This window comes from Saccopteryx leptura, chromosome 7, assembly GCF_036850995.1.
Source record: "Saccopteryx leptura isolate mSacLep1 chromosome 7, mSacLep1_pri_phased_curated, whole genome shotgun sequence".
Lineage (NCBI taxonomy): Eukaryota > Metazoa > Chordata > Mammalia > Chiroptera > Emballonuridae > Saccopteryx > Saccopteryx leptura.
The window spans coordinates 32,503,636-32,517,681 of record NC_089509.1 but is presented as its reverse complement, the minus strand read 5'-3'; the positions used below and the strand labels follow the sequence as shown (position 1 = coordinate 32,517,681).

General features: G+C 37.0%; 2 protein-coding genes across 17 annotated transcripts in view; one reads left to right on the top strand and one right to left on the bottom strand.

Annotated features, from left to right (window-relative positions):
- The window catches only part of MBD5 (methyl-CpG binding domain protein 5), a 512,364-nt gene extending 505,539 nt beyond the window's left edge, over nt 1–6,825 (bottom strand). For 9 of the 13 annotated variants that reach the window (XM_066346272.1, XM_066346276.1, XM_066346270.1 and 6 more), the window contains exons 1-2: nt 6,163–6,290; nt 2,746–2,876 (exon numbers count right to left, since the gene is read on the bottom strand). The gene's annotated coding sequence lies outside the window, so the exon portion shown is untranslated. Of the gene's footprint in view, nt 1–2,745; nt 2,877–6,162; nt 6,291–6,799 lie in introns of those variants that run through there. The other 4 variants (XM_066346278.1, XM_066346279.1, XM_066346280.1 and 1 more) reach the window with 3 other exon arrangements.
- Nucleotides 6,274–14,046, top strand: part of ORC4 (origin recognition complex subunit 4) — a 78,139-nt gene continuing 70,366 nt past the window's right edge. The window contains exon 1 of one of the 4 annotated variants that reach the window (XM_066346287.1): nt 6,274–6,393. The gene's annotated coding sequence lies outside the window, so the exon portion shown is untranslated. Of the gene's footprint in view, nt 6,394–6,964; nt 7,236–14,046 lie in introns of those variants that run through there. The other 3 variants (XM_066346289.1, XM_066346286.1, XM_066346285.1) reach the window with 3 other exon arrangements.

Below are 14,046 nucleotides of genomic sequence, written 5' to 3'. Positions count from 1 at the left end.
TTAAACTCAAATTTATTCATCATAAAATTCATACAACTCCTCATCACTGTCAAAACTCCCATCCATTAGTTTGTCCTCATCTGTGTCTGATGACGAATCAGTCTTCAACAATGAGTGCAAAAACAAGCACAAAAAAGGAGGAAATGCAAGTAAAAGAAATCTATTACCACTGTGTAAGACGCATCCAGTTTTAGACCCCAAATTTTTCGAAAAAAAAGGTGTGTTTTATACATGGGGAAATACAGTAATATTTCCAAACTCTATGGGACCTAATTCATTGGCATCACACTTATAGGGTTAGAATTAATGTAAGCATATAGGATAAAAGTATATTTACTTAGGATGAATATAAATATTACTTCAGTAATAAATAGAATTTTTAAAAATTGTTTTCTCCTAAAAACAAAGGATGTAAAATCAACTCTGGTTGGCTGGGTCAAAAAGTAGTATTTTAATTCAGTAGCTACTTTAAAGAACTATACAATAATAATGGCATCTTAAGAATCCAAAGAGCTGTCCATTCTAATACTAAAAAAAAAAAAAAAAAATCATACTTTAGCAATAAAGAAAAAAGCACATTAAACTTAATCCTATTAAGTTTATTAATTATGAAAATATTGCAGGATAGAGGGTCCATAAGGAACATGAATATATACCAAAGCAATAGGCACTATAAACTCCCCTTTGTTTAGAGATTTTCCACTATAAACGGAGGTATATAAAAATTTTTACAATAAATACTCATTGGGTCACAAATTGTTGGAACCCTTAAACTTCATGTAGTAAAATGCTAAATATAACTCTATTTAAGAAAAAGGAAGTTTAAATATATCGAAGGCCTAGGTGTCATATCTGTCATACAAAAAGATTGACTTTATGCATATTTCATTTCAAGTTGCACACGGGTCTGCATGTATGTTCCTTATAAAGAACTGGGCTTTTGTTTGTTTTTCTGTCCTTGAAAACTTTTAGAAATTTTCCATCACTCAATCAATAAGCTACTGGGGCCATGATTTTACTAATGTTTTCCAGAGTACATACTGACTGAAAAAAATCTCTTGATGTGACTTTGTTTTGAATTAGAAAGTATTGTGATTATCACTGAGATGGAGTGTTTTACTCTTATATAATAAAATGCTGTCCATTGTGTCAGTAGCAGGTTTCCTTGTTTGTAACATGGGGACCATGTGACAAAGTTCACCAGATCCACTGTAAAAACTGACTGGGATTGATATATTTACCACAGTGCTAGGCACTTATAATAAATGATAACTATGATTAGTACTCAAATAGGAAATTAAGAATGAATGTGAAAGAGAACAGAACTGATTCAGAAGTCTATTTACCTTCAGAAGATACTGTACCAGCTGAGGATCTTCTCTTTCTTTCCAATTTTGAAATCAGTACTATTAAAAATTTTTTAAATTTATTCATTTTAGAGAGCGGAAAAAGAGAAAGAGAGAAGGGGGGAGGAGCAGGAAGTATCAACTCCCATATGTGTCTTGCTTGACCAAGCAAGTCCACGGTTGGAACCAGCAACCTCAGCGTTCCAGGTCTATGTTTTATCTACTGTGCCACCACAGGTCAGGCGAAATCAGTATTGTTGTAAAAGGTAAACTTAAGAGGGCAAAGGAAATTCAGGAACTCTCTTTCTAATATACTTTTAAATTACATATGAAAGCCATGACAAGAACCAAAACAGTATTTTTTGTTTTTGAAACATTCATCAACTAAGGAACTTCCAATTAATTTTTACTAAAGTTACAGAAACAGTATCACATAATAAAGATTAATAATCATAACTGCACTGGTTGAGTAGCTCAGTTGGTTAAAGCATCCTTCCAAAATACTAAGATTGCAGGTTAGATGCCGGTTAGGGCACACACAAGAATCAACCAATTAATCTATAATAGGTGGAACAACAAATATCTATATTCCTTCCTCTCTCTCCTTCTTTCCCCAAAATCAATAAATTAAAAAAAAAAAAAAAAATTTAACTAATTTAAAACTAGAACTGGGAAGTTTCTTATGAGGATCTTGGAGGAATATATCTAGTACCCACTAAAAATTCCAAAACTCCTCAATAGTGTATACTATAATTACTCCAGGATAATTAAATTATACTGTCAGCTTCAACTACGATAGAAAATAACTAAGTGCTCAAAATGACAATGTACAATGTCTTCTAATGAACCATGAAGAATAACCTGCTATATGAAATATAAAAGGAAAACAGTTACTTTTCAGAAAAAAATGTTGAAGTTATGAAAGTTTGGGTTTTTTTGTTTTGTTTCTGGTAATAATTTAATAAGAGATCCTTAATGAACAGTGCTGGTCATCATCAAATGAAAGTATGTAACAACAGAATACTAGCAATGATAGCCACATAGACTCTCTTTATGGTCTAAAATTAGTAAATTATATACAGAATAGAAATCCCCAGAAAACAGTATTAAGTGGAAAATTTTAATTTATATTTTTCTATTTTAATAAAATACAGTAATATCCTTCTTAAACATGCATTTTTCCTACCTAACAGTATCCATTTAGTTAATATAAAATTTATTTAGGTAGAAACATCAAAATATGACCGATACACTTCTGAAATACAATTATGATATCTCTTCACATTAACTGTAGGGACCATCCTTATTTCTCAGATGCCTAGCACAGTGCCTGACAGACAATAGATATTCAAGTGATGTTTAATGAAAAATAGCTAAGTACAATCTGTTTTGCACGTACATTCAAAATCCAGACAAGTTTGCAAAGGGTACATAAGTTGGACATAGGCTTTCTGGCTGACTTCATTGGGTCCCACTGATGACTAGGAGTAAATCTTCATATCCATAGAAAACTGGAAAGTTGATAATTGTCTGGGTAAGGACCAAAAAAACAAAGTCAGGGAAACATGTCACCTAAGTAACAGTTGCTTTATAGAGCTGGTAAAAGCCACCTAATTATTCTGACAACTTACTGTACCAGTCACTCAATGAAATGAAATTTAAGTGTAACCTGAACATTTGCTAGTATATTTTTAATTGGATTTTGATGATCCTTTATTTAAAATAAATCACTTTTTGTCAAATTGTGTCCCATACAAGAATTAGGGAGAGTATGTTTTTACTTATTATGGGTACTATATTGTTAACAGGATTTAATTTGGCCATTAGGAAAAGTGAGAGTCACAGTAAAAATTTAAAAAAAAATCATGATGCCAAAGAAATTGTAGCAAGGAGGAAAGGAAAAAGGAAGAAAGGGAAGGAATTTCACATATGGGAATAAAGAAATTCAAATATGTCTAACTCTAATATCAACTATGACAAACAACCACTAGGGCCTACTGTGCACCAGACACTGTTGTAAGGGATATAAATGCTAACAAGACAATGATCTTTAGTCCTGTCGTAAGTAATTCATAAAGCAAGACTCACAGGTAAACATTTTTAATACAATATGCATTCTTCTTATGCATGTGGATTATTTACACAAGAGTAAGAATGATATTTACTGATTAATGGGAAGTACAGAGCAGGGGTGGGGGGCAGAATAAGCATTAAAGGAAGCTAAAATCATTCCCCAAATAGTAATAATCCACCTCTTTAAAAAAATCAACAACAAAATTATTTAATTATAAATGGAACAAAATTATGGCTTGAAAGCTTAGTATTCTTAGAATATGTCTCCATATAAAACGCTTAAAAGTTACAGACTATTACAGACGCTATCACGGTTATAGAACTGTGATAATAGTTTCATTTCTGACAAAGGAAAATGAGGTAGTACAGCAGAGTGAATTCAAAAGACCTGAGTTCTCTGGTCCATGCTCAGCCCACTTACAGGCCTTGGAACCCCAGGCAAGTTCCTAAAGCTCTTGGATTGCAGCAATGGAAAATGAAAAGTTGGATAAAATGACCTCCAACATATCACCTTGCTGAAAATTGCAATCCCCAAATGCATCTTCATACTTAAAAAATAAGCCATTAATAAAAATGAAAGGTTTTCTTAAGTAATTATTCAAACTAAAGGAAGTCTGGAATCTTCAAACCATATAAGGGAAGGTGGGGGGTAATAGCATAAGGAATGTTTCCAAAAGAAAACAGAAACAAAGTAAGTAAAGGTATTATGCTCAAGGCTGTATATATTTCACTCAGCAGGGAAACTACCACCCAGTTATCCACCCAATTCGTTAAGTAAAATTAATATCTTCACTAAGTTCTACTTTCTATCTGTTATGTTAAGGTTGCGGAGTATTAAGGGGAGAACAACGAAACCTAGGTGGACATGGAAAAGTATTGATACTGGGAAAAAAACTTGATCTTGGCACAGATTTCTGCTTAAGTGTACCATTTACACCTTAGAGAAAGGTAAGAAACCGTTCAAATTTATAAGAGAAAGGAGAGAAAGAACACCATATTGTTTACTGCTACAGATTTTTTTTCCCGTGTGTAAATGGATGCTTTTGCTTACAGTTGATAATTAGAATTTTACAGAACCATTTTCTACATATGCAGTGCTTTTCTGCCACTAAAATATTAAGTGTAATATGTTTTGGCTTTATCATCAAGATAACAGAAAATTAAAAGTATTACCATGTCTTTATAATATTTATGTCAAACATCCTTCTAGATTTCTCTTCAGTCCTTTCTAGTTGATCAAATTGCTGTTTTCATATTGCCTGATTACAAAATTGCTGTTTTACAGAAAAATATTTTTTGCTGACATAAATTATGGGATCATAGATATCAATGCAGTAACAAAAAAGGGTGTGAGACATAGAGAGAGAGAGAGAATGTTAAGTGTATATGAATGTGTTGCATCCATCTTCAAGGAGAGCATAAAGAAATATATGCATGAAACAAAATACCACTCTCTAATATAAAACCTAATAAAAGGCCTACATCAGAAACATACTTTCTTGCATTTGTGAAATAAAATTCAGCACTGAATTTGAAAGCCATTCACTAAGAATATACCACATAAAAAGGAAAGAATAGTGATTTTTATTACGACTGTTACTCTGTAAGACTATATCTGGATTCACCTTTCAATTTATTTCTAACTACAATGAATATACTAACTACAACTTCATGATTTCTTTAAGTCATGAAACCATATTTTAGAAATCTGCCTCCCTTTACATGTAGTTATTTGGTTCAGTACCCCAAGAGATGAAAAACTCATCTCAATTTACAACAGTAAATAAATGAGTTAAAACTTAAAGTGGTACCAATTCAGCCAACTATTGATGGAGAGATGTGGCCTTCCATGAAGCCAGAACAACATAAAGTTTTCAATGGGGATTACTTGTTCAGACAAGTTACAAAGATTAGAAAAATACCCAGATTAATGATGAAATAGCTAACATTCTCATCTTATGGAAAATATTAGGAACATACTTTAGGAGAGACAATACCAGTGGTATTTAAACTTTAAGCATTTTAAGCTTTGAACTTTATATGCTAATATATAAAACAAACATTTAACAAAAAAAAGCAATAATACAAGTAAAATCCTACCCAAAGGCCTCTATCAACTAAAAATTTGAAATTTTCTATGTAGGTCAGACAAAACGAAAAAAGGAAAATTTAACCCAGAAAGCAAAAGCCAAACAAGTCTGTTCCAACACTGAAGTCAATATACAAATCACATACAGAGCCAGAAAGGGGAAAACACTCAGATCTACAAATGGATAAGCAGTTCCAATATAATCCAGATCCCGACATTTTCCCACTCAGAAACAAATGCAGTGGAGCTTTTCCTAGGGAAATAGGAAAACAGCTCTCCAAATAAATTTTTTAAAGTGACATCTAGAAAGTGTGCCTCTTTCTGTCTGTTTCCCTGGCGCCTCATTGGAGGAAGGAGGGGGTTGTTTTTGTATTCTCCCCCACTGGAGCAAGACACAATCAGATGTTAGCTGAAGGAGAGAAACCACTTTTGACAACAGCAAATAAAAACAAAAGTGCCCTTCCTCCCCTGACAGGATGGGCACCCACCTAACACACCCCTCCCTAGTCCAACCCCTCCTACACTCTCCCCCCCCCCAGCACCACCCCCTCCTCACCCCGGAGCTACACTGCGTATACGGTTTGGTGCCACTGTTGCCCCGGAGTTCAAGTCAGAACCAGAGGAAGGCAATAAAGCCCCCACAGACACACTTACCTTTCCTGCCCCCCACTTTTGAGTGCCTTCCCTGGAGCTGTGGAGGATGACACAAAGGGTAATAAAGGGGGGGAGTGGAGGAGGAGGAGGAAGCGAAGGAGGAGGAGAGCTGGGGAAGTGGCTGCTCCTGGGTGTAGTGAGATGTCTCCAGCCAGGGCCAAGCAGCAGCAGCAGCAGCAGCAGCAGCAGTAGCAGCAGCAACAGCAGCAGCAACAGCAGCAGCAGAGAAGGGTCTGTGTTGCTAAGAGGCTTTTGGTCTCTTTCTCTCCTCCTCTCACGGCCAAAAAGGAGGGTGGAGGGGGCTCGGGAGGGAGGCTACTGGAGGGGTGAAGGGGTAGCAGTCGTGGATGGGGGTTTTCGAAGAAGAAGAAACTCCTTCTTCTCTCTCAGGCTCAATCCCCCTCTCAGGTCTTAGGGCTGGAGGGTGGGGGAAGGAACTCAGCCGCCTTCCCCCCACCCCCCTCAATTCAAGGTTGAAGTGGGGTAAAATTAGTGTCCTGTCCCTTTAAAAATAGAAATAAAAGGTGCCCCCCCTCTGCCACTGCCTCTCTCTTCATCATCAGCTGCTGCTGCTGCTGGGGTCTCTCTGCTTGGGGGGGAGGGGGGGGTTCGGGTAGAAGAGACGGGAGGCACTCACTGCGCATGTCCCTCTCTGACGGGAGGCTGGTTGGTTGAAGGCAGGAGGAGGGGGAGGGGAGGAAATGAGATGGTTTCCCAGAAGGCTCCGAGGCGCTCGCGACCCGGAAGACATTGTAGCAGGGGGTAGAGGGGCGGGGGCGAGGACTAGGAGGAAGTCGCTTCTTTTTAACACCCTGAGCTCCATCCTCCCTCCTAAGAGAAAGTGGAAAAAAGGAAGTGGGCGTGACCGGAGGCAAAAGGAGGTCACGTGCTGGGACGGGAGGTGGGAGGGGTGGAAGAGGACATGCGTGCGCGGGGCATGCCGGGATTAGTGGTGTGTCGTTGGCAGCCCCTTGAGAAGCTGGTCGGACTGCGAAGCGCGGCGAGCCTTCCAGGGATACCGCGGCTTCTAGAGTCTCGCTCTGCCCTGGCAAGGGCAGGTTTTGCTGTGAGAGGTAACATGGGATAGGCGGGCCTCAGGACGAAGACAGGGGCGCCGCTGGCTTAATGCGAATCAAAAGGGGGAGGACAAAAGTCTGAGACTGGTAATGCGCGGAGGGGGCAGGCTTGTTCTAGGCCAGGCAGGCCGGAAACCAGGCGGGCTCCTCTGTCTCGAGGCCTCCCTGCCGGCCTGCGGACGAATCCCGGACGAGCGCAGGGAGTGCTAATGAGACTCGATCAGTGGCCGGGTGGCAGCTGCACTCGGTGGTGGGGAGGCCCTGGTGTGAGAGGGAAACGAGATCTGGAAGCTCTGTGATGACTGGTGACTGCTGCTTCGGTTTCCAGGGAGAGAGACAAGCTCCATGTATGAATTTGGACAACTTCTGGGATCAGTTCTTATTTCACTACCCTCCCTGGAGTTCTGGAGTGACTTTGGGGAAGGGGCGAGTTGGGAAGCCGTGGTGGAATTTCCTTCCCTGTCTTGCGTTATTGCTGCCACGGCGCCTGTGCCTGCTTTCAGGGATGGCAATAGTAGTCCTTGATACGAGTGGTGCAGTACTGTTGATAGAGAAGGGCCATCGTCAAAGTTTCCCCTTTCGGTAGCGTAGACGAGAGATTCTTCAACGAGTATTTTGTTTCTTTGGTTACTATCCTAGGATTTAGAGCCTTTGGTTTCTCGATTAAATGCTACCAGTTTTTGCTGGAAATGTCTAAGATTAGAGTTAGTTCAGAATATTAGAGAAAGGATTCATGAATTTTCATTAGTAAAGTTTTTTTTTTTAGTAAAATAGCACTTTTTCACATGTTTATATAGTTTAAAATCATTGCAGTCTTTCAGTTACTGTTTTTTGTAAAGGTATTTTGAAAGATAATCACCCATGTTGGGTTTCTGTTAAGACCAAGAATCTAAAATTTCTCGTATTTATTTGTGTTGATATTATCTAATTCTGTAATGGGTCCTTTAGGGTAAACTTTTATAACAGAAAAAATAAATAGCAAAGCACAATGCCTCGGATAACAATTTTAAAATCTTTTTGTATTGCAGACTACTAAATATACAAAAAAAGTGCACAAATTATACGTATTCAGTGTAATGAATATAGTGAATACACTGAATACACTTTAATCATTACCAAAGTGAAGAACTAGACGGTTGCTGGCACTGGAGACATACTCCTACCCCCATCTATCCCTGTTTGTTTGTATGCTAATTACTTTCTACTTTTAATTCAGCTATTTTTTAACTACTTGTGCCTGCATTCCTAAATAATATAGATCACTTTTGCCTGTGTTTACTTATATGAAAATGAGTTACTTATGTACAATATTATGTTATTTTCGCTCATGTTACAAACATATAACTCTGTTAGGACATTTAGCTTTAGTTTGTATATTTTCATTGCTGTTTGGTAATATTGGTAGTATTAATAGTAAAGTTAGTATAATTTGTCAAGTTTTTTATTAAAGGACATTTGGATTGTCTCCAGTCTTTAGCAATATGAACAATATTACTATCAATGTTTTTAACATGTATTTTTATGCACATAGCATGCAGTAGTGTGGAGTGTAGACTGTGCCTCAACTTTCCCAAGGTGATATATTAGTTTATACTCCTGCCAGCACGATATGATAAATGTGTTTTTTTCTGCAATCTCACCAGCGGTTGGCGTTCTTTGATTTTTGGTGTTTTTTGTTTGTTTTTGCCAAACAAATAAATGTATCTTTGTTATTTTAATTTGCAATTTCCTGGTTATTAATGAGGCTAAACATTTTTTTCAAAAGTTAATGATTATTTGAATTTTATTTTTTTAATAAAATTTTTATTTTAATGGGGTGACATCAATAAGTCAGGGTACATATATTCAAAGAAAACATGTCCAGGTTATCTTGTCATTCAATTCTGTTGTAAAGATATTTTGAAAGATAATCACCCATGTTGGGTTTCTGTTAAGACCAAGAATTTATTGGTTTCTGTTAAGACCAAGAAATCTAAAATTTCTTGTATTTATTTGTGTTGGTATTATCAAATTCTGTAATGGTCCTTTAGGGTAAACTTTTATAACAGAAAAAATACATTGCAAAGCACCCAAAGTCAGATTGTCCTCCGTCACCTTCTATCTAGTTTTCTTTGTGCCCCTCCCCACCCCCTCTGAATTTCATCTTTGAATAGTCTTTTTAAGTCTTTCACACAGTTTTTCTATTAAGTGTGACAAATATCTCTTGTGTGCTAGGAGCATTTCTCACTTCCTGGATAACTTGATTTCCATTTCCTGGATAACTTGACCTCCATTTATATGCTATTATTGTTGGTATTTGAATTTTATAACTCCAGGAAAAAGGTTCTATACTTGTGCTATCCAATACAGTAGCCAAAAGCCTTGTGTGTCTGTTGAGCACGGAAAGTGTGAGTAGTGTTTGTGGAACTGAATTTTTGGTTGTATGATGCATTAATTTAAATTTGACGGTTGATACTTAAATCAGTTGTTGGAAAACCCTTAAGTATATTTGGAACAGCTTAGATATGTAAATTTACTTTTTTTTTTCCTGAAGTTGGAAACTGGGAGGCATCAGACAGGCTCCAGCATGCACCCGATCAGCATCCACCCAGCATACCCACCAGAGGGCGATGCTCTGCCCATCTGGGGCATCGCTCTGTTGCATCCTGAGGCAGAGGCCACAGAGCCATCCTCAGCACCCGGGCCAACTTTGCTCCAATGGAGCCTTGGCTGCGAGAGGGGAAGAGAGAGAGGAAGGAGAGGGGGAGGGGTGCAGAAGCAGATGGGCACTTCTTCTATGTGCCCTGGCCGGGAATTGAACCCGGGACTCCTGCACGTCAGGCCGACACTCTGCCACTGAGCCAACCGGCTAGGGCCTGTAAATTTACTTTTTAACTGTAAACTTTGTAAAAATAAAGATCAAGTATTAACAGATGACAATTGACTATCTGAATTGTCATGTTCTGTAAATGTCAAAAGAACATCAGATTTCTTTCTTTATCAATTTTTTAGAGAGAGGAAGGGATACAAAAAGAGAGAACCAATGATTTGTTGTACCACTTATTTATGCATTCATTGGTTGATGATTGTATAGTATATGCCCTGACTCTGGATCAAACCTGCAACCTTAGCTTTTTGGGAAGTGTTCTAACCATCTAAGATACCCAGCCAGGGCCAGATTTCTAAGACTAAATATAAAACCATTGTAAATATAATTTCTTACTTTTATTCCATGTTGAAAACCTGATAAATTAATTAGAACTTTTTTTAAAATATAGATGCTAGAAAATTTTAAATTACATATGTAGATAGCATTATATCTCCATTTGTACAGCATAATTCCTTTCCATGAATATTAAATTACATATCCATATATATACTTTTTTGTGTGGCAGAGACAGATTCAGAGAGAGGGACAGATAGGGACAGACAGACAGGAAGGGAGAGAGATGAGAAACATCAATTCTTCGTTGCGGTTCCTTAGTTGTTCATTGATTGATTTCTCATATGTGCCTTGGGGGGGGGGGTATGCTACAGCAGACCGAGTGACCCCTTGCTCGAACCAGCCACCGTGGGCTCAAGCAGGTGACCTTGGGGTCTCAGACCTAGGTCCTCTGCATCCCAGTCCGATGCTTAATCCACTGCGCCATCAACTGGTCAGGCCATATTTCTATATATTTACACTTTTTAGTGTTCTTTTTTTTTTTCCTTACATCTCTGAATTTTCTTTGGGGGTCCTTTTCTGGTTGTTAAGCACATTATTAATATGCGATCAGTTCCTGGCCAATGATCTTAATTTTTTGTTTACCTTACATTATCTTTGTTTTACCTTCAATTTTGAATAATATTTTGGAGGTATTAAATTGTAGAATGTGGTTTTTTAGCACCTGAAGATAATATTCTGCTGTTTGGCTTCCGCTATTGATTTTGGAAGTTAGCTGTCAATCTAAATCTTGTTGCTTTGAAAGAAGTCTGTGTTTAAAAATGTTTCTTTTACCTTAGATTTTCTGCTAATTCTTCATGATGTTTTTGTGTGGAATTCTTCCTGTTTTGGGTTCACTAGGAATCTTAATTCTTTGGATCAGAATTTAAAGACATTTATCATCAGTATTCATTATTACTGTTTCTAGCTACTTGCTAAAAATTACAGTTGTGGCTTTTATTGGCATAGCATCATAGTTAAATTTTTTTCTGTGACTGACACAGTTTTTGAATTTTTTACGCTAAATACAGTTCCTGAATTTTGTTTCTGCTGGATTATGATTTTTTGTGAGTGTGTGCCTGTGTACCTGGTTTTCATATTTGGAAAATTATAAGGACAATATAACTCCTAGGATATTATCTTCCTCATTAAGGCATGTTTCTCTAGGAAAGATGCTTAGGGCTGCTACCAGTCTCAAATTGTTCAAGATTTGGGATTCCTTCTGTTATACACATGACATTAAACAGGACTTCAATTAATATGAGCCACATGAGTTCTCTTTTACATTCAATTCTCCCTATATTGATGATGTTGCCCATATGATCTCAGCTTAAATTGGGTGATGGTTTGAGTCTCCAGGTTTGGTGAATCCTGTGCTTTGTTTTTTTTTCCCCACATGTAGTTTTTTGTTTGTTTCTCATCATTTTCTTCTGGATAGGCAAAAGTGCTCAAGAAAAAATGATTGTGTATGTGATCTGTTTCTCTGGCTTACCTTTTCCTACATTTAGCATCGGTTTTATTCTACCTTGTTTCTTTGATTTTTATTGTGAAGGGTTTCTTTGTTGACTTTAGCAGGAGGATTGATCTGATCTGCCTTTACCATAAATAAAGTCTTTATTCTCTTTGTTTTGTTTTGAAATTCATTTCAAGATCTTTCTGCTTTCTTCCAAAATTGTGTTTTAACTTAAGTCATACATTATTTTAAAATATTTTAATTGAATTGGTTTCTACAGTATAAGAAGCCAAGTTCATTAAAATTTAGAAAATACTTTCACACAATTTCTTCTTTTTTATTTTTTAAGTTAACAGTTTCAAATGTAGAATACATACTTGATGTATCAGCTAATTCTACATGGCTTATTATTAAAAGAACTCATACATATTTATTGCAAGTTTGATTCTCCAGAATATTTTCCATCAAAAGTGACGTCATGGTGGACCAAAATGGTAGGGCCTTTACTTCTTCATCTTTCTCAGGCCCCAGGAAAGGTGTGATGTTGGCTAAGGTGGCTATTTCCTCTCTCTGCAGAAAAACACTTTTAAAACCTTTTTTGTTTTTTTGGCACATTATTTTGCTGTTTACCTTCATATTTCTAAATAACATCTTATATTGCTACCTCTTGATTTTTTTTCCCCATTTTAGTCATTATCTGTTGACTTGAAACTATAAATGATGTAAATTTAAGTTTTATCCCACAAATACCCCTTTCACTCCCCCGTTATTCCACAGATACCTTAGTTTTTGGTAGATAACCATCAGTGTATAATTTCTCAGTATTTACCATTAACTCATTTTCAAACTATCTGCTGGTTGTCAGCACATCCTCTTCATAGGTTTAGAAGTATTAATTATTTTTTATCAGTTCTCTCGGAAAACATTCTGCTCTACAGGTTAGGTCAGTTATTTATTTATTTATTTATTTATTTATTTATTTATTTATTGTATTTTTCTGAAGCTGGAAACGGGGAGAGACAGACTCCCGCATGTGCCGGACCGTGATCCACCGGCACGCCTGCCTGGGGCAGAGGCCAAGGAGCCATCCCCAGCGCCCCGGGCCATCTTTGCTCCATGGAGCCTCGCTGCGGGAGAGGAAGAGAGAGACAGAGAGGAAGGAGAGGGGGAGAGGTGGAGAAGCAGATGGGCGCCTCTCCTGTGTGCCCTGGCCGGGAATCGAACCCAGGACTTATGCACGCCAGGCCGACGCTCTACCAGTGAGCCAACCGGCCAGGGCCAGGTCAGTTATTTAATAGATTTTTTTTTCATGCAGTCTCTATCCTGTGATGGATCTTCTGTGTTCTTATCCCATGTAATTCTTTGTCTTGTATACTCCTTCATTTTGTTGGTCACAGACTCAGTAGCTATCTGAAAGGCAAATGTTTTGAGGCATTATGTTCCTATAAATGTCTGCACTTTACCTTAACTTTAGTTTGGGTATAGAATTATAAATTAGGGATGTTTTTCTTCAGAATCGTTAATGAATTTTTAGATATAAGATCTGAAGCTATTTTAATTTTTAACTCTTTGCGTTTCACTTTTCTCTTTCCATAAAAGCTTTTGTAGCCTTTTTGTTTAAAGCTTATAGAATCTTCTCTTTGTTGTACCCAGTATTCTGAAATGTTACAGTGATGTGAAATGATTTACTATCTATAGGAATCCACTTTGTTGTGCATTCTCTGGGATCTTTCAGTTTCATAACTTTTATCCCTCAACTCTGAGGGATATTTTTATGTGATTTCTTTGCTTATGTTGTTTATTATTCTGGAAGTGCAGTCAGACATTATCATCTTGGACCTATTTTCTTTCATTTTTCATGGTTTTCCAATTTTAGATTTTACACTTTCTGTGAAATTTATGTGGGTTTTTTTTTAACTGTTTAAGACTTTTATTTCTGCTCATATTCTTTTATTTACATAGCTTTTTTGATCTCCATTTTTTTTTTCACAGCATCCTAGTATTTTTATTTCTTTGTATGTATTTAATTAAACTTTTTGAAATTTATTTCTCTCTAATTACTCTGTTAAAGTATTCTTTCTGTTAGTATTTCTTATTGATTGATTGATTGATTAATTTAGGAAGGAGGGGGGGAGAGAGAGAGAGAGACAGAAACATTGATCTCTTTCTGTATG